This window comes from Monodon monoceros, unplaced genomic scaffold (genome assembly GCF_005190385.1).
Source record: "Monodon monoceros isolate NGI ecotype Baffin Bay Population unplaced genomic scaffold, NGI_Narwhal_1 Super_Scaffold_1, whole genome shotgun sequence".
Taxonomy (NCBI): Eukaryota; Metazoa; Chordata; class Mammalia; order Artiodactyla; family Monodontidae; genus Monodon; species Monodon monoceros.
This window is the reverse complement of record NW_021703765.1, coordinates 61,200,763-61,207,289: the sequence shown is the minus strand read 5'-3', so window position 1 is coordinate 61,207,289 and position 6,527 is coordinate 61,200,763. Positions and strand designations below refer to the sequence as shown.

Below are 6,527 nucleotides of genomic sequence, written 5' to 3'. Positions count from 1 at the left end.
AAAACCTTCAGCTGCTATACTTAATGGTGAAAGACTGAAAGCGTCCTCTTCCCATCAGGAACATAAGGATGCCCGCTCTCACTTGTATTGAATGTTGAATACCACTTGTATTCAACATTTTACTGGAGGTTCTAGCCATGGCAATTCGGTGAGAAAATGAAATAAAAGGAATCCAGATAGGAAGAAGGAAAACTGTCTCTAGTCACAGATGACATGACCCTATGTATAGAAAATCCTAAAGAATTCACATACACAGAAATATTACGACTAATAATCAAGTTTAGCAAAGGTACAGGATTGAAGATTGATATAAAAGAATCAATTACAGGGACTTCCCTGGTGGTACAGTGGTTAAGAATCTGTCTGCCAATACAGGAGACGCAGGTTCGATCCCTGGTCTGGGAAGATCCCACATGCCACAGAGCAACTAAGTCTGTGCACCACAACTACTGAGCCTGCGCTATAGAGCCTGCGAGCCACAACTACTGAGCCCATGTGCCACAATTACTGAAGCCTGTGTGCCTAGAGCCCATGCTCTGCAATGAGAGAAGCCACCACAATGAGAAGCCGCGCGCTGCAACGAAGAGTAGCCCCCGCTCACCGCAACCAGAGAAAGCCCGCGCACAGCAACGAAGACCCGACACAGCCATAAATAAATAAATAAATAAATAAAAATCATTTACATTTCTATACATTAGCAATGAACTATTCAGAAATGAAATTAAGAAAACAATTCTGCTTACATAGCATCAAAAAGAATAAATTTATTTTTAAACATACTTAGAATAAATTTAACAAAAGAAATGCAAGACTTGTACATGGAAATGTACTAAACATCACTGAAAAAAATTAAGACCTAAACAAGTGGAAACACAGCCCATGTTCATGGACTAGAAGACTTCATATGGTTAAGATGGCAGTATATTCCCCAGATTGGTCTGCATATTCAGTGCAATCCCTATCAAGATCCCAACTGCCTATTTTGCAGAAGTTATCAAGCTGATCCTAAAGATGATATGGAGATGCAAGGGACCCAGAATAGCCAAAACAATTTTGGAAATGAACAAAGTTGGAGGACTCACACTTCTTTATTTCTAAACTGACTACAAAGCTACAGTCATCAAGACAGTGTGTTACAGGGACCTCCCTGGTGGCCCAGTAGCTAAGACACTGCATTCCCAATGAAGGCGGCCTGGGTTCAATGCCTGGTCACAGAACTAGATCCCACATGCCACAACTAAAGATTCTGCATGCTGGGACCAAAAGATCCCGCATGCCACAACGAAGATCCTGCACGCGGCAATGGAGATCCCGTGTGTTGCAACTAAGACCCGGTGCAGCCAAATAAGTAAATATTAAAACAAAAAAAGTGTGTTATTGAAATAAGGATAGACACATAGGTCAGTGAAATAGAATTGAGAGTCCAAAAATATGTCCAGTTAACTTTTTTTTAAATAAATTTATTTATTTTATTTATTTATTTCTGGCTGCATTGGGTCTTCATTGTGGTGCACGGGCTTCTCATTGCGGTGGCTTCTCATTGCAGAGCACGGGCTCTAGGCACACAGGCTTCAGTAATTGTGGCACCCGGGCTCAGTAGTTGTGGCTTGTGGGCTCTAGAGCACAGGCTCAGTAGTTGTGGCGCACGGACTCAGTTGCTCTGTGGCATGTGGGATCTTCCCGGACCAGGGCTCGAACCCGTGTCCCCTGCACTGGCAGGTGGATTTTTTTTTTTTTTTTTTTTTTTTTTGCTGTACGTGGGCCTCTCACTGTTGTGGCCTCTCCCATTGCGGAGCACAGGCTCTGGACGCGCAGGCTCAGCGGCCATGGCTCACGGGCCCAGCCGCTCCGTGGCATGTGGGATCTTCCTGGACCAGGGCACGAACCCGTGTTCCCTGCATCGGCAGGCGGACCCTCAACCACTGCACCACCAGGGAAGCCCTGGCAGGTGAATTCTTAACCACTGAGCCACCAGGGAAGCCCTGTCCAGTTAACTTTTAAATTTTTATAGCCAATTTAAATTTATGGCCAGTTTATGGCCTTTTGATTTAAAAAATAGACGTTATTTTTTAGAGCTGTTTTAAGTTTGCAGGAAAATTAAACAAAAGGTAGAGTTCCCACATACCCCCGCCCCTACACATGCACAGCCTTCTCCACTATCAACATCCTCCACCAGATTGGTACACTGGGTGTAATTGATGAACCTACATTAACACATTATTATCACCTCCAGTCCACAGTTTACTTCGGGGTTCACTCTCGGTCATGTACATGCTGTGGGTTTTGAAGAATGTATAATGAAACATATACACCATTACAGTATCGTGGAGAATTGTTTCTGCACTGTAAAAATCCTCCATACGTCACCTATTCATCCCTCCTTCCCCACTAACCTCTGGCAACCACTGATCTTTTTATTGGCTCCACAGTTTTGCCTTTTCCAGAATGTCATGCAGTTGGAATCATATAGTATGTAACCTTTTCAGATTGGCTTTTTTCACTTGGTAATATGAGTTTAAGGTTGTCTTATGTCCTTTGTTTTTTTTTTTTTATTTTTGGTCATATGTCTTTTCATGGCTTGATAGCTCATTTCTTTTTAGTGCTGATTAATATTCCTTGTCTGGATGTACAACAGTTTATTTACCCATTCACCTACTGAAGGACATTTTTTTTTTTTTTTTGGCCGTGCTGAGCGGCTTGTGGTATTTTAGTTCCCCAACCAGGGATTGAACTGAGGCCCTCGGCAGTGAGAGTGTGGAGTCCTAACCACTGGACCACCAGGGAATTCCCCTGAAGGACATTTTGGTTGCTTCCAAGTTTGGTAAGTATGAATAAAGCTGCTATAAACATCCATGTGCAGGTTTTTGTGTGGAAGTAAGTTTTCAACTCTTTTGGGTGAATACCAAAGAGTGTGATTACTGAATCATATGATAAAAATATGTTTAGTTTTGTGAAAAATCACCAAACTGTCTTCCAAAGTAGCCCACCAGAATGTTCTGTGTTCCCACCAGCACTGACTGAGAGTTCCTGTTGCTCCACATCCTCACCAGCATTTGTTGTTGTCAATGTATTGGATTTTGGCCATTCTAATAGGTGTGCTGTGGTATCTCACTGTTGTTTTAATTTGCAATTCTCTAAGGACATATGATGTTGAACATCTTTTGATATTCTTATTTGCCATTTGTATATCTTCTTTGGTGAGGTGTCTGTTCAGATCTTTTGCCCATTTTTAATTGGGTTGTTGGTTTTCTTTTTTTTTTTTAACTTATTTATTTTATTTTTGGCTGTGTTGGGTCTTTGTTGCTGCGCACGGGCTTTTCTCTGCTTGCAGCGAATGGGGCTACTCTTCGTTGTGGTGCACAGTCTTCTCATTGTGGTGGCTTCTCTTGTTGTGGAGCACAGGCTCTAGACGCGAAGGCTTCAGTAGTTGTGGCACATGGGCTCTAGAGTGCAGGCTCAGTAGTTTTGGCGCACGGGCCCAGCCGCTCTGCGGCATGTGGGATCTTCCCAGACCAGGGCACGAACCCGTGTCCCCTGCATCGGCAGGCAGACTCTCAACCACTGCACCACCAGGGAAGCCCATGGCAGGCGGATTCTTAACCACTGTGCCACCAAGGAAGCCCTGGTTTTCTTATTGTTGAGTTTTAAGTGTTCTTTGTATATTTTGGGTAACAGTCGTTTATCAGATATGTCTTTTGCAGCTATTTTCTCCTAGTCTGTGGCTTGTCTTCTTATTCTCCTGATGGCCAGTCGATTTTTGACAAGAGTGCCAAAACGACTCAATGGGGCAAAGAATAGTCTGGAACAGCAGGGTATCCTCATGCAAATAAATGAAGTTGGACCCCTACCTCACATGACATACAAAAATTAACTCAAAATTGACGAAAGACCTAAATGTAAGAGCTGAAACTATAAAAATGCTGTTGTGACTTTGTTAAATTAACATTTGTTAAGTGGAGCCCTGAGGGTGTTGGGTGAGGAATCTCTGATCAACAAAAGACCAGGAAGGAATTGAGAGAGAAGTTTGTTACAGGTTCTGGAAGAAGTACACCATACACTGTGAGGGGCCACACCAGGAGGCTAAGGCATAGTGCAGGCAGAAAGCATGGCAGGACCTAGGGGACAGGCTTTTATTAGGGTCTGCAGGTAGAGTGCTTTGGGGTTTCCAGGCTGAGTCTGGATTGGTCAGTTCAAAGCAAAAAGAGTGGGGTTCTGGCAAGCTTATCTGAGGATCACACAAGGGGCCATTCCTGGGAGGTGGGAGAGAATGCTTATCAGGAGGACAATTGAGGAATTCATATCAGGAACTTACATTATTTACCTGTGAGTCTGTAGGCTGTTATCTAGGGCATGCACTCTTGGGAGGGGTTAATAGCAGTTCAAGACCCCAGCAGGCTGCGTGGCCACACAAAATGGGTCCCGAGACAACAATGTTATCTAGTAGTTTAGCTAAACTCTAAACAAACTCTTACAAGAAAACATAGGAGTAACTCTTTATGACTGTAGATTAGGCAATGGTTTTGTAGGCAGGTAGGGTAGGAGGTCCCTGAAGGAAGAGAACCAGACATAATTTCTTGACATAACCAGATTAACTGGAACCTAAGGAATGACGGTGTTGACTTTTTCTGACCCTCGTGATCCAATCAGCTAGAGCCTGGACTCTGTCAACCTTTGCCACAATTCTAGGCTGAATTCTCCTCTGCTCAAGCCCCTTCATGAACATGTATGCACCCTCAGCTTAAGTCATCCTCAATTTTGCTGGTCAGAGAGACTCTGCTTTGGGAAATAACCCTGGTGTTCTCCTTACTTGCTGCAAGTAATAAATCCTTCCTTCTCCAGCTCTTTGACTTGGTGTTGTCTTTTGTTAGATACCCACCAAGGGGCGAATGCAGTTTTCAGGTAACGGTTTCACAAACATGACACCCAAAGTTCAAGCAACCTAAGAAAAATATAGATGAGTTGGAATTCATCAAAATTAAAAACTGGGGACTTCCCTGGGGTCCAGCTAAGACTCAGCGCTTCCACTGCAGGGGGCGCAGGTTTGATCCCTGGTTGGGGAACTAAGATCCCGCATGCTGCACGGTGCAGCCAAAAAAATAAATAAATAAAAACAAAATAAAAAACTTTTGTGTTCAATGGATAGCACCAAGAAAGTTAAAAGAGGGAATTCCCTGGTGGTCCAGTGGTTAGGACTCGGCGCTTTCACTGCTGTGGCCACGGTTCAATCCCTGGTCAGGGAACTAAGATCCTGCAATCTGCGTGGCTCAGCCAAAAAAAAAAAAAAAAAAAAAAAAAAGGAAAAGATTAAAATCCACAGAACAGGAAAAATTTTGCAAATCATATATCTGATAAGGATATTGTATCTAGAATATATAAAGAACTCTCACAACTCAACAACAAAATGATAAATAGCCCAATTTAAAAATGCACAAAGGATCTGAATAGACATTTCTTCAAAGAAGACATACAAATGTCCAATAAGCACATGGGAAGATTCTTAACATCATTAGTCTTTAGGGAAATGCAAACCAAAACCACAGTGCGATGCATCCCCTAGGATGGCTGTTGTCAAAAAGTCAGATAATAATAAGTGTTGAAGATAATGTGGAATAATTGGAACCCTCGTACACTGCTGCTACGGTAAGTTGGTGCAGCTGCTTTGGAACACCACTGGCCAGTGGTTAAGACTCCGCGTTTCCAATGCAGGCAGCACGGGTCAGGGTAGGATCCCACGTGTCCCGCAGTGCAGCCAAAAAAAAAAAAAAAAAAAAAAGAATAAAGTGGTGATACCACCCAAATAAATCTTGAAAACATTATGCTAAGTGAAAGAAGCCAGTTACAAAAGACCACATGTTGTCTGATTTTATTTGTATGAATAGGCAAATCTATAGAGACAAAGAGTAGATTAATGGTTTCCAGAGGGTTGGGGGGTGGGGTATGGGAAGTGACTGTTAACATGTACAGGGTTTCTTTCTAGGGTGATTAAATGTTCTGAAATTAGATAGTGGTGATGGTTGCACAATTACGTGGATACCAAAAAAAACCACGGAACTGTACATTTTAAGCTGGTGAGTATTATGGTATGTGAATCAAGTTGTCATAAAAATAAAAGATTAAGGGACTTCCCTGGTGGTCCAGTGGTTAAGACTCTGCACTCCCAATGCAGGGGGCCCGGGTTCGATCCCTGGTCAGGGAACTAGATCCTGCATGCCGCAACTAAAGATCCTGCATGCCGCAATGAAGATCCCGCGTGCCACAACCAAGACCTGGTGCAGCCAAATAAATAAATAAAAATAATAAATATTTTAAAACTAAATAAATAAAAGATAAAGCACCAAACTGTTTGCAAGAAAGAATTCCAGGGACAAGAAGGGCTGAGTGGCCAGAGAGAGATGAAGCCTCTGGTTGGTACACAGAGGAACAGACTAAGAAGTTGGGAGACCATTGTTTTCCCCTAAACTGGCCCCTTCTGCATTGCTTGACTCAGGTAAAGGCCATTACTCTCCCAACTACTCTTAGTCACTGAG

General features: G+C 42.9%; 1 non-coding gene across 1 annotated transcript; it reads left to right on the top strand.

The window, feature by feature from the left end:
* The first annotated feature begins 6,123 nt into the window (after nucleotides 1-6,123).
* TRNAG-CCC lies at nucleotides 6,124-6,196 on the top strand. Its single transcript has one exon. It is a non-coding gene; the product is annotated as a tRNA-Gly (tRNA).
* Nucleotides 6,197-6,527: the final 331 nt, after the last annotated feature.